The sequence below is a fragment of the Oculina patagonica genome, chromosome 14 (genome assembly GCF_052425735.1).
Source record: "Oculina patagonica isolate OP01 chromosome 14, crgOcupat, whole genome shotgun sequence".
Lineage (NCBI taxonomy): Eukaryota > Metazoa > Cnidaria > Anthozoa > Scleractinia > Oculinidae > Oculina > Oculina patagonica.
In genome coordinates, this window is record NC_135771.1 from 19960782 (window position 1) to 19981807 (window position 21026).

Genomic DNA, 21026 nt, shown 5'->3' on the forward strand with positions numbered 1-21026 from the left:
TCATGCAATGCAATGATCAAATCCAATCTTTCTTAACCTGGGCAAAGAAGGGGTGGGGGGGAGGGGGCCCCAGTGTGGGGAAAATTTGTTATTGGTGATTGAAGTGAGAAGAAGTGATTTTATGTTGGTAGAGTTGTGTAAAGTGGTAGAGAGATTTATTCCAGTTAAGGTTTAGTCAAATTTGTGTCAGTAATAGGTTTGTCAAGCACATGAAGAAAGTGCCACAAGGCAATGGCATTGGTTGTGGTCATGTTATTGTGTTGCAGTACATCTGGAGTCAGCTAGTTGTTGAATGTGTAGTGGTTTGTCAGTCAAATGATGTTACAGTAGTTCAGAGTATTCCAGTTAAGGTTTAGTCAAATTTGTGTCAGTAATAGCTTTGTCAAGCACATGAAGAAAGTACGTCCACAAGGCAATAGCATTTGTTGTGGTCATGTTATTGTGTTGCTTGGTTTTTTTTTTTTTTAGTACATCTGGAGTCAGCTAGTTGTTGAATGTGTAGTGGTTTGTCAGTCAAATGATGTTACAGTAGTTCAGAGTATTCCAGTTAAGGTTTAGTCAAATTTGTGTCAGTAATAGCTTTGTCAAGCACATGAAGAAAGTACGTCCACAAGGCAATAGCATTGGTTGTGGTCATGTTATTGTGTTGCAGTACATCTGGAGTCAGCTGGTTGTTGAATGTGTAGTGGTTTGTCAGTCAAATGATGTTACAGTAGTTCCCGGGGGGGTATGCCATAAATTTGGATAGGGTGGAAGGGTCTTAAACCTGACCCTAGTTAAGGATAAAGAAAGCGAAAATTGATACCCTTTTTAAGGCCCAAACCGAAAAATACACCCTATTCAAGGGACGGAGAACGTTGTGACGAGCCAAATAATGGCTGCGCAGGCAGGACACAATTTTATAAATCGCTTTTCCAATACCTGACAGAAAATTCGTTCAAGATATCTTTTTTTTCGTTTAGCTGGGCGTTTATTTCAGCTAATAGAATGTGTAACTAAGGATCACACCGCAAACATTCCAGAAAGGAGCAAATCTGTATCTTAGTCAAGCAACGAGAACCTGAAGACCATACTATCGGGCGGCACATACCTATGTAGGCCACATCTGGAGTCCCCCCCCCCCCCCCGGGGAGTAGTTCAGAGTATTTCAGTTAAGGTTTAGTCAAATGTGTGTCAGTAATAGCTTTGTCAAGCACATGAAGAAAGTACGTCCACAAGGCAATAGCATTGGTTGTGGTCATGTTATTGTGTTGCAGTACATCTGGAGTCAGCTAGTTGTTGAATGTGTAGTGGTTTGTCAGTCAAATGATGTTACAGTAGTTCAGAGTATTCCAGTTAAGGTTTAGTCAAATGTGTGTCAGTAATAGCTTTGTCAAGCACATGAAGAAAGTACGTCCACAAGGCAATAGCATTGGTTGTGGTCATGTTATTGCGTTGCAGTACATCTGGAGTCAGCTAGTTGTTGAATGTGTAGTGGTTTGTCAGTCAAATGATGTTACAGTAGTTCAGAGTATTCCAGTTAAGGTTTAGTCAAATTTGTGTCAGTAATAGCTTTGTCAAGCACATGAAGAAAGTACGTCCACAAGGCAATAGCATTGGCTGTGGTCATGTTATTGCGTTGCAGTACATCTGGAGTCAGCTAGTTGTTGAATGTGTAGTGGTTTGTCAGTCAAATGATGTTACAGTAGTTCAGAGTATTCTAGTTAAGGTTTAGTCAAATGTGTGTCAGTAATAGCTTTGTCAAGCACATGAAGAAAGTACGTCCACAAGGCAATAGCATTGGTTGTGGTCATGTTATTGTGTTGTAGTACATCTGGAGTCAGCTAGTTGTTGAATGTGTAGTGGTTTGTAGTTAATGATGTTACAGTTGTTCAGAGTAATATTCCAGTTAAGTTTAGTCAAATTTGTGTCAGTAATAGCTTTGTCAAGCACACGAAGAAAGTACCATGTGTACAAGTAAATAGTATTGGTTGTGGTCATGTTATTATGTTGCAGTACATCTGGAGTCAGCTAGTTGTTGAATGTGTAGTGGTTTGTCAGTCAAATGATGTTGCAGTAGTTCAGAGTATTTTAGTTAAGGTTTAGTCAAATGTGTGTCAGTAATAGCTTTGTTAAGCACATGAAGAAAGTACGTCCACAAGGCAATGGCATTGGTTGTGGTCATGTTATTGTGTTGCAGTACATCTGGAGTCAGCTGGTTGTTGAATGTGTATTGGTTTGTCAGTCAAATGATGTTACAGTAGTTCAGAGAGTATAGTAAGCTGTTACTGTGAAGAACAAAAAAGGAAATTTTAATAATAATTTCACCTTTCTATGGATTTTCCAATTTTTTTGGATCAATACCAGTAATACCCCTGAAAATTCCCTGATCTTTAAATTAAACCTGACTGTTTCCTGGGCTACAATGCTCTGCAGGGATATGCCCTTGAAGGAACCAGGTTAAGTTTGGATTTGATCAATGCATAAGAACACAAGTGTTTACCTGGCTCCTGGATTGCAATAAATTCATCAACTGGAATAAATTATTCTAATGGATAATAATCATCTCCTTGTCCTGGAACAGCTTGCCTCCACCTGTCTGTAAAGAAGAAAAAATAAATTCAGACAAAATGATTATCTTGTGCCTAGTGCATATAAATAAGCAGCAACAAACTGTTAGCTTAAGCGGGGTTTGAACGGGAAATTTCTATGTGACAAATACCTGACTGTATAATATGGCTAAATGTAATTTAGGTTAAGTTAACCTCGAAGCAATGCTCTCCAGCAACGTTAACCTTTGGATGCACGAAGCCCGCCTGCAACCTTGGCGGTTCGCTGGGGCACTCTGTGACGCCTATACGCAGTAGGCCGTTACCGCTGGCCGCTTAGAGCTCAGGGTGGCCCAAGGGCCTTCGCAGGGGCTCTGCATGACCTTTCACACAGCGTGTTGCTCGCTATCATTTGCAAGCTCATTTCGCTAGCACAGTTGCTCGCAAGCTTTGCTATTTTTTGCTCGGCCCCATTTCCCTCGGGTAGGTCTTAGAGCCCCGTGGTAGGTTGGTAAGTATTCCACTGAGTCCTTCGCCGGGCTCCACCAACCTTGTGGCACCAACGCCCAAGCTCATCTATTGTTGATGAGTTTAAATTATTTGATTGTGTAGAAAACACTAAAAATTATTATTTGTCAGCAGTCCAAAGTTTAGTGCGCCAGTAATAACCTTGGACAGCAGAGATATGCATGCACAGTCCCCAGTGGGGGATTGGGGCCACATATGCTGACACAATATTTTCCACATATTTTTATGTGACACGTCATCTAGAGGAGCAGCTTTTTTAATTGACAACACATATTTTGTCATATACAAGCTAACATTAATTCCAGCTTGTCAACAAATATATTTGTGACATACAAATTGGCCAGATTTTTTAATCTACACAAGCAAATAAAAATTGTCCTATAAAAATTGCTAATGTAAACTCAGCTTTAGGGCAACTTGATAATGTGCCGATTGAGCAAGAATCTATCCAAAAGGAATAGTAGTTACGCCATCCACAGTTCGGTTGGATTCCATTTCTGGAAGAAACGAAAACAATTGTTTTACGTCACGAAACGCCACTGATCAAAACAGTGGATCGCATTTCATAACATGTTTCGCGGTAGCCAAATTCAAGATGGCGGACAACCGCAAGGAAAGTATATATCGATTTTTTTATAAATTTCATGCCGCAGACTTCTTCTTCATCGTGGTTGAGGCTTTGACGATATAAACAAGCTTCTTACCTCCATAAAATTGACGGTAGTTCGCTGTCTCTTCTCGTAAGTCCTCCGTTTTATTTAATCTTTAATCATGTAAGCGCGAACATATCGAGGGAAATTAATATTGTCAACAGACTTTTGCTCGCGTATTGCCTAAAATCCCGTTCTCTCTCGAAACTCTTGCGCTTTTCTCGACGTTGAACGTGCTCAAATCTTGCCGAGAGATTCGATTGAGTTTTAAAACGCGAACGCGTCGCTCTTGACCGACCTCGTTTGGCCCATGTTGAGTTGACTATTATAAACTTTTATCCCGTTCGTAGTTTTTATGTATATTATTGTGTTAAGGTTTATATCTTGTACATTGTATTGCCCGGCCAGAAAAGGAGCAAAAGAGCTTGATATTAAAAATGCAGTTTACTTCCAGTGTTGCAGTCTTATTTACCGATGCTTTAATCAATAATATAATGTCATGGTGGTACAATAAATGTTGGTCATTGAAATTGTTTTGCAGCTACGAATTATTCCCCTCTGAACCGAAAGAATTTGATTCTGTGCTAATATACAAGTTATTACCAAAGGGTAAAGAACATGAAAAAATCTTTATGTTCATGCCAGCAGAACATTTTCCATAGCAAAATATTTCTTTAAAATTCTTTCACAGATTCCAGGGTGTGCAAGAGGGTCTTTTTCGACTACAAATTGAAAAATCCTTGTAATTCAGTTTATTTAAGTCTGGGAATAGCAAATTTGCTCTTGTTGTCTACATTAAACTGCACATGTGAGAGAAGAAAGTATTTTCCTTTTGAATGTGTCAGGACACTGGTGTTTTATTCAACAACAATAGTTTACAATTCCTTTTTCCTCTTTGTTCCTCCATCCACCTACAAACAAATCACAAAAACAGTTTTAACTTTAACTTGCACTCATAACTGAGCATATATTGACCTAATTTTTAGTTCTGAAGGAATAAATGGACTTTTAAAAACACTCAACTTTATAAACAAAAATAGTAATATAAAAACAACAATGAATTGTTATACATTGATACAAAGTTAGAAAAAAGCTTTGTGAAAAGACTTGAGACAGACTAACAACCGAGTTAGGATTTCGAGTTGGATTTTCAAGTTGGATTTTCGAGTTAGGATTTCAAGTTGAATTTTCGAGTTGGATTTTCGAGTTAGGATTTTCGAGTCAGGATTTTTTTTTTTGACAAAGCAAAACACATTACAATTATTGAAAGCCAAACTTAAACTGGCTAACCAGAGTGCAAAGTAGGCTAACCAAAGTGAATAGTAGGCTGACAGGAGTACTAGTGTGTAGAAGGCTAACCGGAGTGCATAGTAGGCTAACCGGCGTGTATAGTCGGCTAACCTGAGTGTTGAGTACGGTAAGCAACTCTCAAAATCCAACTGGAAATCCTAACTCGAAATCCAACTCCTAATCCTAACTCAAAATCCAACTCGAAATCCTAACTCGGTAAATAGGCAACCTCTCAAACAATAAGCGGCACACAACCCAGAGACTATATTCACTAAACAAGAAATTTTACTGCCCTGTCCCTAACATGCATATAATGGCCTGGAATAATTGATCAAAGAGCACTGGGAAAATGATAAAAATTAAAATGGCAATTCATCTTGTGGCTACTTCTCTTGCACATTTTTTTTTAATTTTTTTGCAAGCCAATCTGCACATACATCTCCCCTCCTTCTTTAACATTTTCAGCCCTTTATTAACCACATTTTGTTGCCACAGTAGGGATATTTGCTGTTGGAAGAGTCTGCATGTTATATCTGGTTATATGCGGCAAGAGTTCTACATGTAGTTCTCTACAATTTGAGAATGATTCTCCATTCCTTACAAGTTCAGTAGAGAGAATCAACACAAACGTAACAACATTTAACAAGGAGCATGAAATATACTCATCAGTAAACTTTAAACCAGCGATTTGAGAAACACTTTCAAGTTCATTTCGAAGTAGAAAAAGTAAAAACCAAGTCCCTGTACTCTGAATGATTTTTTCACACCTTCAGATGTGCTTAAACGAGTCTTCATTTCGAACTAATGCCGTAAAAATGCCAAAACATTTGCCCCGTTCGCTATTATCGGAGCGAACTTTAGGTCTCTGCTCATCATCAAAGCGACGCACTAAGGAATGCATCCAAGCGATCAACTTTAAAAAGTGTTACCATTTTTCCTAGGTGGTTACCAGCGACGAAACTTTAGAAAAACAACAATGAACAACGACACATTCGAGGAAAATTGTTCACTTCGACTACAAATTCTCTATCACAGGGAAAACAGAACATAAATCTAGGTACTTACATTTCACGTCCGCCATCATGGCGGCGGTCTCCACGATCCGCGATCTTTTCGTTGCTTAAATTGCCGTTTTCAAACCTTCTATTCTCGTCCAAATGCGACCGAATTGGCATCCATCTTTGTTTCACTGGAATTGCTGCTCAAAGTTCCCGGATATTGCGCGTAGAGACTGGTAGACAACTTTATGTATAAGGCACCAATTTCTCTCTATTATTTTGGTCGATTTTTGCATATTTTCGCAAGAACAATAGAAAAGTGACGTCACGCTTTCTTCCAGAATTGGAATACATCCGAACTGATCCAGAGATCAGTACTAGCATTACTAGAACCCAGAATCTATTATCAGTATAGGTAAGTATAAATTGAATAGACATGCAAAGGTAGTAGAACTGCTCAAAACATGTCCAATTTAAAAATTACTGTCTTTAAAGTTAAACATCTTTTTGAAATAAAGTTACAAAGGCTTATTAACCAAGGCCTGGACTTTCAGGATATTGATATACGAGTTGTCAATTTTCACACCTTAGGTGTGAATTCGCGGTAAAATCGCAGCCCCGTGAATTTGAAAAATAGGGCCCCAATGGGTCCATGTGTTTTGCTGCTAGAGCAAAGTCTTAGGGAACATGTTGATGAAAGACAAGTGAGTCGAGATTGAAATCCAACGTCTTTTATTGTCTGTCACTTGTGTGCAGGTTAATAATTGCACTATATTGTAGTCACTTTGTGTTAATTCAATCCTGATAATTTTACTGATCAATGTTATGTTGAAATCAAAGACAGCAAACATAATTTAATTACTAGTAAGTTAACGTAATGTCTGACATGATTGTCTCTTTGATAAAAAACAGTAACTCTTAACATTATAAAAAAATCTCAATGAACTCAATGTGATTCTTTTAGTGGCGTTATCTCACTGGTTACCGTTAGTTGTATTTGGAATCATTGTCACAATGGTAGCGTTTTAACAACAACGAAAAAGACAGAATCTATTGACCTTATAAGAACTCAATGTGATATATTTATTAGTGACAAGACAGTGGTTCTTTAACCACTTTCACCCAAATTAAACACTGGAACAACTAACTCTTAACAAACTTGTTGTGTCACCCTGAGTTAAATATGCAAAATTCAGAAATTATAAATAATCGCACGCGCACCGGCGTACAACAACAGAAAGACGGCGTTGAACGTAACGCAAAGTTCATTTTGAAAGCGAAAGTTTACAAATAATTATTATCATTCGTCAGTCATCCCTTCACGCATGAACACTCGTCGAATTTCAGTGTCTTCACAACAAGATCGGAAGATCGATAAGGACCAATTTTTGATTCTGCGAAAGTTCGTTTTCTTAAAGTTTTAGAAATTTGTGAAGTTGGAGGATTCACTGAGGACTGCGTAGCCGAAGATGCAGTGGCTCGCTGGACATCAAATTCTATTTTTCACGGCGTTTAATTAATCTTCACAAAATAAACATGTGGCGCCAGCGCGTCTGGCAGTCAAAAATTCATTTTTCAAAAAACTTTCCCTTTCCAGCTATTTTAGCGGGGCTTATACTATAGTACCTACCTGTCAGTCGTAGAAAAGCTGAAATTTAAGGATGAACTGTTTATTAAATGAAGACCGTATTATTTTTTAATAACTAGTAAACAAACTGGTCGCCACGCATTTAAACACGAACTGACGAATGTTGCATCTGATGCAGTGAATCTGGTGAATGAGAACTTCCTTTAATATTTCTTTGTTTTCGACGGTGTGCACCACTGAATAAGTTTCTTTCCCATTGTGATGTTACTAGTATTAATTCGTTTCTAGCTGTCTTTTATATAGCTCGAATACAGCTACAATTAGCGGTGCAGCCTACCAGCATGGTATATTCCTTTCCAGCTGTCTTTGCGTGACAAGTTACACGTTCATACATTTTATTTTAAAATATGAAGTTCAGAGTTAATACAGTACTAGTATGCTGTAGACAGTGTAGACAAGGTGAGGGTAAGTTTATTTTCAAAGCGAAAGTTTACAAACTGTGCACTAACCGGTCCTTTGGAGAAAATATTTATGACCTTCGGCGAGGTTCCAAGTCTTCGCTCTTTTCGTAAATGATGAAAACTGCAGAATAATTTTCTCATAAAACTGGAGTGGTCGCGCCACAGTTTGTTTTCTTTCCCAATGCGATATACTTTTAAATCGGTTTTCTGTTTTCCAACGTGTCCAACGTGGTTTGCGTTCGAATACTTTGGCCCGTAACTTCGAATGCGATCAGCGCTACGGTTCATTGGTTTCGATTTTGTTTGTTCATGGATTTGATTGACATCGGTAGTTCAGATTTCTCCTCTGTTACGGCACTTACACCTTACGGCACTTACGGCACAAACTTCAGCTCTCAATGTGTTTTGCTTGCAGCCATTGCGGCTGCAGCAAAACACAAAAATTGCTCATTTACGGCTTTCCTTTGCAGATCAAAGATAATTTCAACTGGAGCTGATTTATGATAGAAACATTCAATTACCTAGAAATACCTGGGGTATGGTGGCATTAATACTTTTGGAGAAAGAGCGTTCTAATCATTTTTGTGTGTGCCTCAACTTTGAACAGCCATAATTTTGTCAAAAATGTCTTGTTCACTCCAGGTATTTATACACAGTTTTTTCAACATTACACAAATAAACAGTGCAAATTTCACCGAGATCTGACTATTCTACACTTTAAAATTGCAAGTACATGTACCTTTCAAGGCAGTCTGTTACGGCGGCGGAAATAGCGAATGCAAACAGTGTAATGTGCATTCAACGCTTTAATTGTTTTTGCGACACCATATTGAATTAATTTCATAGGTAGACTACTGTTCAATGTGTTTAAGGCCGCATTGTTGTGATTGTTGCATGAAAAAGCACAAGAAAACTCAGATTTTTCTGATTCAGGGCTCGAGACTAATGGTGCCAACTAGCCAAAGACTACTAAAATTTAGGTTTTGGCTACCATGTTTAACATTCCTACTAGCTACTTTAGCTAGTGAAAAACTTAGAAAAGTTAACAGTTCTTGATAGAAATTAATAAATCTGACTAGTGAAAAATCCCTTGTGGCTCGTAAAATCTGACATGTCACTAGCCAATTAACCAGTGAGTTAAAAAGTTAGTCTTGATCGAGCCCTGTGATTACTGTTGGAGAAAACATGGCAGCGTGAACAAAATAATACGATACACGTAGCGATGCCAGATTTTGCAATTGCATTTTGGATATCACGCTGCGTTTTCTCTGGATTAGAACTGCGAAAATGGATATCAAGACAGCTTCTTCGTGGGCTTTAGAAGGCTTAAACAAAAGCCATATATTTAGTCAATGCTTTCAAATTGTATTTGAAGATGAAATACGAAAACAATTTGCTGTATTTAACTAAAATTTCGCTCCACCTGCGTAGATATGATCGCATGTTGGAAAGTCAATTCATGTAACATCCCTGTCAATGTGAGGTCATATCAACTCGGATTGCAAAGCGCTAATCATTAACATTGCAAAATGGCGCTTGTAGTAACCAATTTCACCTTTATTTTTTCCGCTCCTAAGCTAAAAGAAGCCCCCACCTCTTGCATTTGTGTTAACTTCATTAATATCTTTGAAAAGAGCGAGTTTTTAGGTATGGTTTATTTTTGACGTTTGAACAGTTCTACTACCTTAAGAGGGACCTGCTCTTAGGATCGCCTGTACATATGCAAGATAAATAAAATCGATTTTCTCAAACTTTATCAGGATAAAGGCTTTTACTAACTTGTTTCAAAAATGTATCTTTGAGATTGTTTCGATTTTTATTTTTTTCGTCGAGACGACTCTTCGGATTTGGCCGCTCGAAGCGCCAAATTCGGCTCTAAATTATCACATTTTTCGAAGGCGAGCATAAAAAAATATGATCCGTAGCAGCAAAGGCTGGTACATAGTATTAAAATATCATCTTTCAACAGTTATTTAACGCTCTCAGATCCGAATAAAATTTAAATCTGAATTTTTATCAAATTTTCAAAATTATACGCTTCGGCAATGTTGCATCACGCTTAAATTTAGGTTAACTTCGTGAGCCAAAAAGTCAATCTGGTACATGGATTAGGCTTTCAAAACTATTTTTCTGAATAAAGGTATCACTTCATCTTCGATTTTATCCAAAAACTAGATTAGGTAAATAAAACGGAAAAAATCGAGAGCGGCTTGAAAATATGATACTTGAGCTAATTACTTGGCGTTTTGACCTTTCATGTTGCGATTGTTATCGCACGCATTGATCTAAAAAAGTTCGAATTTGGGTCTTATCCCCCGTCAAATAGTATTTTTAGTCTCCCAAATAGCCGAGATAATTCATTTATTATATTTTACAGTAAAAATAAGCCTCAAATGAACATTCTTAGCACGTTTATTTTGAGTTACAAATTCTGCAAATTACATCTGGCGGTTTGGCGAGGTCCGACAATGCACGCAATGAAAATATCAGTTTATAAATCACCACCGAGATAAATCTTCCTTAAAAATCGAAGAATAGATAGTAAACTAAATTAATAACACATTTTCCTACCTTTATCGAGCCTATTTTGACGAGAAGTGGTAACGTAAATGCGTCCATTCTACGAATCCATAAACTGTCGGCGAATGTTCTCGAGTTACATATTAACCACAGACACAGGGTACCCAAGCACCCCTTGAAGACTGGGGAGGTGGGGGACGGGTTTTGTACAATGTGTAAAGAAAAACGACTCAAAAAAAGAAAACGCTAAATTTAAAGGCTATAAAGCAAGTTATAGTGGACATTTTGCTTTAACAATGAAAAAACTCTTTGCTTTCGGTCACTTTTCTTGTCCCCAGTTCTTTACTCTAAAAAGTTGCGACACAGGATAATATTTATAATGATAATCATCCTTAGTTAAGTTTTCCTTTTTTCTTTCCATCTGACACGATTGTGTTATCTTTGCCTTCAATAAATTAATTCGCATCTTGGGCAAATAGATACCTAACAAACTGTAGGAAAAATACCGCCGGTATTGGGAATTTTACATGCGCGTTCTCCGTTAATGCATTTTTTCTCTTTAACATGATAGATATCCTAAAATCAAGGAAGCATGTTTGTCCTCTTGTAATTTTAAACACGCATTTCTTTGTCTAGTATTTTGAAGGCAGTAACTGATTATTCTTACTTTCACTAACATCAGAAGCACAACCTTTTTTAGTACTGGAAATTTTTCATGCTTCGTTCAATAAAAGATTTTTTCGCCTTACACACTGGGGCCTGGGGACAAGTCAGTTTCACATATTAATTCACTTACAACAGTCACAAGCGAGGGCAAGCTCACTTAAAACAGCAATGTACTCTGCGTTTAGTTTGCGTTGAAAGTTGTAAGTTGACAAACTTTTTCAAACTCAGGATTCATTATAGAAAATAAGGTTAAGGTAAAGTCTGTGTCCGAGCCAAGTGGCCCGTAAATAGCCGGAGTTTATCCCGGTTTTTGTTACATTAAGCGACTAGGAGTATTGCTACTCCCCCTGGATGGGATGCAAGTCCATTGCGGGGTTACTCCCAGCAGTAAATTTGCCGTTACCCATTTATACAGCTGGGTGGATAGATGTACCTTGTGGAGAGAGCACAACGCAGCACCCCTGCCAGGGCTCGAACCCGAGCCGTTCGACTCAGAGGCGAGCGCGCTAACCATTAGGCCACTGCGCCTCTCAGTTAAAGAAAATACTCTCTAAATATTAATTTATTTTCTCCAACTGACCTGAAATCTCGTTTCTGAGATGATATAAGGCATGCATGTTAATTACTTTATATCTTGCTAAAACAATCAATCAATCATCTACCGGTATAGTCAGGCAAAAAGTGCTGATAAATAGGTTTAAACTCAGGAACTAGATCAGCTATTAAAAATGTTGTCATTCAGCCAGCAAATTGAAAGTTTTCAGAGTTATCAGAGTTTCTCAAACACCTTGTTGTGAATATTACAGCGTAACCATATGTTAGATAACTATTCTAGCCATCGGAATTTAATAACAAATAGAAACCGTTTCTTTTGGGCATTACAAGAATAAAAAATTAAAACACCAAAAATCTTGAATTACTGGTACGCCGTGCAAGCTATACGTACCTTCAATTTGGCTTTGATCGATTAGTCTCGCATGTCCGACTTCAAACGGTCTCCAGACAGTTACTCCTTGCTCGCTATACTGAAAGTTATTCAGGCAACTTACTCCAGCTAGCTTTACTTCGGGAGGAATACACCCTCCTTCATCGCCCACATCAACATGGACAGTCCGTACACCATTTATCCCTCCGTTAGACAACATGGCGTCTATGAAATCTTTGGCGTTCTGCACATCATGGCCTTCGTTGATGTGTCGTCTGATGTGGGCCTTAATTGTGGCCGCCTTTCTGTCGCAGGCACCTTTCCCGCCTTGGGGGTCGCTGAAGTCAACTCGGTGAACGCTTACACCCGTTTTGGTCTGCATTAAACTGCATGTTGCCAGCAAGACTGAGTTATGGTAACACCCAGCATAGTCCTGACGAATAAAGGCAAATGTTATCTCGGGATGCTCGGATTTTAGTGTGCTCAGAGTGTGCTCCATGATGCGTACAACTGCAGAGGAATCTTGTAAGGAATTCTCAATGATGTGCACGAATGCCTGGCTTTGACATCAGAGCAGCAGAAGAAAAGCAGATGATGGACGACACACGGCAAGCTATACTTGAACAAGTGCAGTTGCGGCATCCCATCGTGTATGACAACCTTGATATTTGTGCCATGTACAGGGAAAAGCGGCTGAAGCAACTCAGTATTGCAATGCTCAATACAGTGTGCATTTATTTTGACATTTCTACAGAGGGATTTAATTCCAAGCGCAAAGCAGAGTACATTGCTGTTTTAAGTGAGCTTGCCCTCGCTTGTGACTGTTGTAAGTGAATTAATATGTTAAACTGACTTGTCCCCAGGCCCCTGTGTGTAAGGCGAAAAAATCTTTTATTGAACGAAGCATGAAAAATTTCCAGTACTAAAAAAGGTTGTGCTTCTGATGTTAGTGAAAGTAAGAATAATCAGTTACTGCCTTCAAAATACTAGACAAAGAAATGCGTGTTTGAAATTACAAGAGGACAAACATGCTTCCTTGATTTTAGGATATCTATCATGTTAAAGAGAAAAAAATGCATTTACGGAGAACGCGCATGTAAAATTCCCAATACCGGCGGTATTTTTCCTACAGTTTGTTAGGTATCTATTTGCCCAAGATGCGAATTAATTTATTGAAGGCAAAGATAACACAATCGTGTCAGGTGGAAAGAAAAAAGGAAAACTAAACTAAGGATGATTATCATTATAAATATTATCCTGTGTCGCACCTTTTTAGAGTAAAGAACTGGGGACAAGAAAAGTGACCGAAAGCAAAGAGTTTTTTCATTGTTAAAGCAAAATGTCCACTATAACTTGCTTTATAGCCTTTAAATTTAGCGTTTTCTTTTTTTTTGAGTCGTTTTTCTTTACACATTGTACAAAACCCATCCCCCACCTCCCGGCCCAGTCTTCAAGGGGTGCTTGGGTACCCTGTGTCTGTGGTTAATATGTAACTTGAGAACATTCGCCGACAGTTTATGGATTCGTAGAATGGACGCATTTACGTTACCACTTCTCGTCAAAATAGGCTCGATAAAGGTAGGAAAATGTGTTATTAATTTAGTTTACTATCTATTCTTCGAGTTTTAAGGAAGATTTATCTCGGTGGTGATTTATAAACTGATATTTTCATTGCGTGCATTGTCGGACCTCGCCAAACCGCCAGATGTAATTTGCAGAATTTGTAACTCAAAATAAACGTGCTAAGAATGTTCATTTGAGGCTTATTTTTACTGTAAAATATAATAAATGATTTCGCTCGGTTATTTGGGAGACTAAAAATACTATTTGACGGGGAATAAGACCCAAAGTCGAACTTTCTAGATCAATCTGTGCGATAACAATCGCAACATGAAAGGTCAAAATGTCAAGTAATTAGCTCAAGTGTCAAGTTTTCCAGCAGCTCTCGATTTTTTCCGTTTTATTTACCCAGGCTAGTTTTTGGATAAAATTGAAGATGAAGTGATACCTTTATTCAGAAAAATAGTTTTGACAGCCTTATCCATGTACCAGATTGACTTTTTGGCTCACGAAGTTGACCTAAATTTAAGCGTGATGCAACATGGCCGAAGCATATAATTTTGAAAATTTGATAAAAATTCAGATTTAAATTTTATTCGGATCTGAGAGCGTTAAATAACTGTTGAAAGATGATATTTTAATACTATGTACCAGCTTTTGCTGCTACGGATTATTTTTTTTATGCTCGCCTTCGAAAAAAGTGGTAATTTAGAGCCGAATTTGGCGCTTCGAGCGGCCAAATCCGAAGAGTCGTCTCGACGAAAAAAAATAAAAATCGAAACAATCTCAAAGATACATTTTTGAAACAAGTTAGTAAAAGAGTTTATCCTAACAAAGTATGAAAAAATCGATTTTATTTATCTTGCATATGTACAGGTGATCCTAAGAGCAGGTCCCTCTTAAGGTGGCTTACTACAGTTTTCATGTGAGCATTAGTTAATATACTGCGGTGACTTCTTGCACCAGTCCATGTGGAAGAACTTTATTATTTTTATTGACACCACACAAACAATCATGGTAGAAAAACAAACTTTATGTACTGCACATGGAAATGTAGTAGGCCACCAATACAAACATGCATGCAGTATCTATTTTAAATAAAATGGTAAAAGATTTTCATACCTGAGAAACTGAGATCACTGAGCTGACTTTGTTTCAAGCTTAACAGCAATCATGCTCTTGGAACAATGCCAGAATCTGAAATAAAAGAAATAAAACAAATAATTAAGGATTGCTTATGATAATTTCTTATTATGTCAAGTTGCTCTACACTGACCTTAGATGATTATACCAGAGGGGGGAGGGGTTCTCTGTATTATTTTTTGGGTGGTGATGTGCAGCTGGGACTCTACAACCCTTACCTTTTTGCGAGCCCAAGAGAGGCCCGCAACCCTAATCTTGACAGTGACCAGCGGATTGCGTTTTACGCGTGCGCGCCACGTTAATAAAAGGCAATCAGAAAACGGAAGTTGAAAATTTAGTTCTTCCACTAAGAACGATCGGGATGCGAAAAATGTGTCAATCACGACAGTTTGTCGTAACACCGGAAGAGAAAAATCTGTTCTCCAAGAACGATTGTCACACAAGATCTAGGCTCCCGTCACATGGAAGATTGCAAACATTACAATTTGCAGACTTGTATTACAGGTGTTGCTTTTGAGAAAATTTGCTCTGATTGTATCACACATAAACCACGGCAAAGCGAATGATTCCAACAACGGTTATTCTCGAGAAATTCGTTATAACACTGACAACATAGCGAGTTTATCGACCGAGGAAAATCACATCTCAATTCACACCACGTGCTCGTCTACACTTCAAAAAACTGTCAATCAAAAAACAACGCTGACTGGTTCGCGGCCGGTTCAAGGCAATTAAATGTGACGCGTTACTCGGAATAATAATTGTCTTTTGTCCAGTGATTTATCATTAATCGCGCCACGTTAATAAAAGGCGAGCACAACATAGCGAGTTTACCGACTGAGAAAAATCACATCTTAATTCACACCGCGTGCTCGATTACACTTCCCAAAACGATAAAAACATGCATTCCTTGCTTGATGCGTTACTCGGGATAATTGTCTTTTGTCCATTTTATCATTTATTTATCGACACTGCCATCTAAAATTACGCACTCTCGTACCAGTACCTTTTCTAAGTGCGTCAAGGCCCGCACTTTCTAACCTGTGGTTACCACTAGTTTGTAACCCTATACTAGACTACTGTAGAATCCGAAAATCCCTACATCCCTATCCCAGACTTGCTTTTTTAAAACTGTATCACAATAATTGTCCAGATGGACAATAATTGTACAGTCGAAGCTCTCGTAAGCGAACACCCTCGGGAAGCGAAAAAAGTGTCCGTAACTGGAACTTGGCTCTTATGAGAATGGTTCTTGTAAGCGGCCACTAGAGGTGTAGGGGATAAATGGCCGCTTAAGGAAGCTTGCCCTGCTAACAATAACCGGACAGACGTGGATGACAACAAAACTAGCACTGAAATATGGTACTGTAATTACTTTAAAATCATTGTGACGAACGGCGATGTGCAGTTGATTGATAAACACAAGATACAGAGGTTGTTAATAGGATTTTCTTTGGGGTGTCCGCTTACGAGAGTTTAAAAACAAAGAAAAAGTCTAAGACTTAATCTCTGAAAGTGTCCGCGGCCGCTTACGGGAATGTCCGCTTACGAGAATGTAAAAATACAGAGTTTGTATGGTTGTTAAAACGGGATTTCAAACAAGGCGACCGTAAGTAAAGAATTTTGTGACATGTCTGGCTACATCGCAGGCTACCAAATTTACTCATGGCTCAGAGATGGTCAGCTGACAAATCGTAAAAAATTCCACTGATAACTGACATTTCAGAAACCCTATCAGATCCCTTTACACTCCTACACACAAATTCCCAAAGGACCCCCCCCCCCCAACGCACCCTATCCCCTACCCCCTTAGTAAACAGACAACAATTATGGCGGCCTCGAAAGACACTTCTCAAACATGGCAAGTTACCCTGGAAAACACTCAACAAGAGAAAGAAACCCTTATTAACACAGTCAGCTCTCTAAATAAAGTAAATTTAGATCTAGATTTCCTTCATAAAAGCTTACCTGCACTCCGAGTTGCCAAACACGCGCCGACAGGGAACACTTCTTGCACATGGACACTTGAACACAGCTCTAGCTCTCCAGCTGTTGGTGAAATAACAGCGAATATAGAAAAATGAAACGTAACGATAAATAGTAAATAATTTTTACGATTAAAGGATGACAACAGGAATAAAGAACCAAGCTAAATTCCTAACCTTGGAGTAAGCGATTTAACGCAAGCGCCCCCAAGATGGCGGCAAAACTGTCCTTGCAAAGAATGCTGGGAACTTTCACAAAGCTCGCGCGCGCGGCGCACGCGAGTTCGCGACCAGTGAAAGCGGACAGCTGTTTTCAGCCGATTTCAGTGCCGTAGGTGGACCTGGTTTTTTCAAAACATCATTCGCTCAAGGCGATCACGAAGGCGGCGATAAATGAATTTTATGCCTATATAATTTTTTTTTAATTCTCTTGACCAAAATGGTCCAAAATCAGTCCTTTAGGTCTTGAGTGAGTTCTCTAGAGGTTAATATGGCAACAACTTTCAAAATCTGCCAGTCAACAAGGGACAATATGCCCATCATTCCTCCTCACCTAAGTTGAAACCAAAATCGCCAAGACCCACGTGGTCAGAAACGTTGCATTATTTGTTGTCGTTCATACCACTCCAGCCCCATAGTACGCAAATTCGCTTCATTGGCCTTGATATCAGGGAAAGGGAAAGGGATTCAAGGAGGTAAAAAAATGCATGTACGCATCTATCTAATCGCAAACACCCTCGCCCCTTCCCCCTTTCCCTGCGGCGCCTTACTCATTCCCCCGTAATTGAGAAGAACATGGCAAAAGCAAGGGTAGGATTATCATAAACTGATAAAAGATTGTGTCATGAACAAGATTTTGTGCCGTGACTTGAATTAATGCGAAGAAAACTGAAACACAGAGGAAAGTGAGATATGTGAGATTAAGTGTAGCAATGACAGATAATATAATATGCAAAAATAGCGCTACGTCAAACTGCTCAAACTCGCCTGAATGACACAAACTCAGTGACAAAAAAAACGATACGGACTCGAGGAAATTGCCGTAAGTGTGTAGTCACTGTGCTGAAGATGTGAAATAGACTAGCTTGACTTCCCTTAAATTTGATATCTTTATATATTGTCACAGTTTATTGAAAAGACTCCAGTCGAAATTGAAAGGTGATGTCATGGTTGGAAAATTGAATAATTGCTTGCGTCATTGTTAGTTTTGAAGGAAGCTCACATTTTTAATTTAAAAGACACAGGCTAATGCGGATTTTGTCATTTTGATTTTGCCTTATTACAGAGCGGTACGTCAGTACAGAAAATTTAATCCAAGTTTTGATCGAAAGTAATTGGCGAAGTAGATTCCCGTTATAAGAAGACAGGAACCGATCTAGCGTTTTGTAACTATTTCAAATACGTATCTCGCAGGACCTCGCAATGGTACGTGTTTCATTATGTTCTACTGAGTCTGTCATTAATTTTCTCTCAGTATTGGTAATTCGTAAAATCGTTCCTGTTCAGTTTCTGTATCCATTCTGTCTACTGAACTGCACAAGAGTAAAGCTCCCCATATCATATGGTTTGGTCTAATTTTGACCCAACCGAGACTGAGTTAAGTCTAAAAGCCACAAGTTCTACAATATTTGTTAAGGAATTTTCTAAAATTGGAAATCACCAACTTCTGTGGTTTAATTTTGAAACATTCTCCTTTGCCTGCCTGATCTTATAAAATATCATGAATGAACGGGAAAAATTAGACTTCTCATTTCAGTAAAATTGGTTAAAACGTGGGCCAAAGATGTCATAAATAAACCGGTGCGATTTTTGGTTTTCTTACAGACAAAGTTCCTGTCGCTAACTGCCGCTGTTACTTTTGTATTCTTTCCACACGGGAAGTGGTGAGTACAAACTTAATTTGATTTGCACCTAGGCAAGGGTTCATACTACTCTTGAATAAATCTGAAACATCGTGCGGTTGAGTATGTTATTATTTACTTTTTTAAAAACAAAGGATGAGAAATCTAAATAGTAATCAATAACGATGTTAGACTGCGAATAATTTCACGATCAAATGACATTTTGCTTTGTAAGAATTTCACTTTCTGGAGATGAGATCAGATGAATGTAATTTGCCCGCCCCTGTCATTTTGCAAAGGGAATTCAAGACTAATTTTCTTTTGACCTGAGCTAAGCCGAATATGTTTCAAAATTCTGACGAATAACAGAGACACAAAACCAACTAAGATTTCGTTCCTCAATACTGTTGTATGTTAGAAAGATTCAAGTCAAAATTGAAAGATAGGTAAGAATTAAGTGTCCAATACATGCACCATCTTGACTTGCTTTTAGTTGTGGGTTTACACACGATACACATTTCACAGTAAATAAAAGTCACAATTGTATATTAGTTTATATGGTTACCTTGCATATAAAGTCCTAATAAAGGACTCATGCGAGACTGAAAAGGTAGCAGCATTGACTTAACCTGAGGTAACGTAAAGGGTTTTTTAATCATTTGTTGCTTTTATACGAGACAATTGTATTTAAAGAATTAGACAACAAAAATGTTATTCCTTTCTCGTGATTAAAGACGAACAACTATTGAGGCTGAGAACGTGACAGTCCTGATTTCACTTTCCGACTATTTTATTTTTTGAAAGAAGAAACACGAAAGAAGAATTTTACGTGTCGTTTTACTATGCAATTTCAGAGTCCTCAAGATAATAATGTCTGATATAAACGTAATACTTCTCTGAGGGGACCTCTTGGTCCAGTCATCTTATTTCCCTATATCAACAACACAAGACGGAAGAAAGGTTCGAAAGTTGATAACATACCAAGTCATAGTTAATTATTAAGAAGACATGCGCAGACGTCGCGGGCTAGACGGTACCAAATTTGCGTTTCGTGATCAGGGGTGGTTGGAAAATTGTTACAAATCTTAAAAACAGGAATTTTACACGTCTGTGAATACATACTTGCACAAGAGAACAACTGGCCAGATTTAATTTTACACAAAACTTTTGAGCAGCTAGAAAAAGTGGTGTAAATTAAAGAAAAGATTGTATGCTTGCCTTTAGTAGAAAAGTTTTCGGCGTTCGGCGTTCGTTGGTTTGTCTTTAGTCTGACTTTTCTGAAAAAGAGAGGATGAAAAATGGTACAATAAATGCTTTGTCAACGGAATGTTCATAAAATCTGTTCACAAAGCAGTTACTGAAAAATATTTAATTCACAGCAGACAGTCGTTCTGTAAACGTTTTGTTAAGAGTAGTTTAAAAAACAAACTTTTAGCTCGTCTCCTGCCCTTTCCAAATAAGGACACGAACTGCTCTTGGGATCATTATGAAATTCAGTGCACTTTACCAGCAATGCCGTGAGAAACGCAATCAGTGTTATAATTAAACGATTTTTATTTCAGTGAACGTAATACAGACAGAAACCGACTATTTAAACTTAAATGAATTTCGTTCTCTTCTTATTCTGACAGAATTGCACGACATGGACAACATAGCTGAAATTATACAAACCATCTATATCGGCCTCATTGTTGCCGATTTCCTTATCAACACCGGTCGAGTTCTAAAAGCCATCGAGTTATGCAAAGAATGTTTGTTCATCCTCGACAACACACCACTCATAAAAGAAAAGAAGAAATTAATTAGCGAGGAGATATATTTGAAAATGCTACTGGCGTACTGTCATATCGATGATTGGACAAATGTAATGAAATACGGCACAAAAATTCTCCCTATTCTCCGAGAAATCGGCAACAGGCTCGGAGAAGGTAGCATTAGCATAATACTAGCGACATTGCATAATAATCAGAGTAAGTACAAAGAAGCAAAAGAGCACAGTGAGAAAGCATTACTAATCAGTACAGAAATTGGTGACAAAAATGGAGAAGCCTCCTGTTACGGAAATCTTGGGGAGGTGTATCGGTCAGTTGGAGAATATGAGAAGGCGAAAGAATATCACATGAAAGCACTTGCCATCAGAAAAGAAACTGGTGACAGAAATGGACAAGCTGTTGCATACGAAAACCTTGGGAATGTGTTTCAATTTGTTGGAGAATATCGGAAGTCGAAAGAATATCACGAGAAAGCACTTAGAATAAAAAAGGAAATGGGGGACAGAAACGGGGAAGCCCGTTGTTATAAAAACCTCGGAACTGTCTTTCATTTTTTTGGTGAATGTGAGAA

At 38.3% G+C, this 21026-nt stretch overlaps 1 protein-coding gene and 3 long non-coding RNA genes across 4 annotated transcripts in view; 1 reads left to right on the forward strand and 3 right to left on the reverse strand.

The window, feature by feature from the left end:
• Window positions 1-21026, forward strand: part of LOC144638872 (uncharacterized) — a 77149-nt gene that overhangs the window by 19324 nt on the left and 36799 nt on the right. The window lies entirely within an intron of this gene.
• The window catches only part of LOC144638891 (uncharacterized), a 91807-nt gene that overhangs the window by 3449 nt on the left and 67332 nt on the right, over window positions 1-21026 (reverse strand). The window lies entirely within an intron of this gene.
• Window positions 1586-17616, reverse strand: LOC144639019 (uncharacterized). The gene is made up of 5 exons (XR_013568053.1): window positions 17613-17616; window positions 17020-17071; window positions 16826-16906; window positions 14837-14911; window positions 1586-2574 (listed from the first exon to the last, which is right to left on the reverse strand). It is a non-coding gene; the product is annotated as an uncharacterized LOC144639019 (long non-coding RNA).
• LOC144638883 (uncharacterized) lies at window positions 3538-6354 on the reverse strand. The gene is made up of 2 exons (XR_013568025.1): window positions 6062-6354; window positions 3538-4617 (listed from the first exon to the last, which is right to left on the reverse strand). It is a non-coding gene; the product is annotated as an uncharacterized LOC144638883 (long non-coding RNA).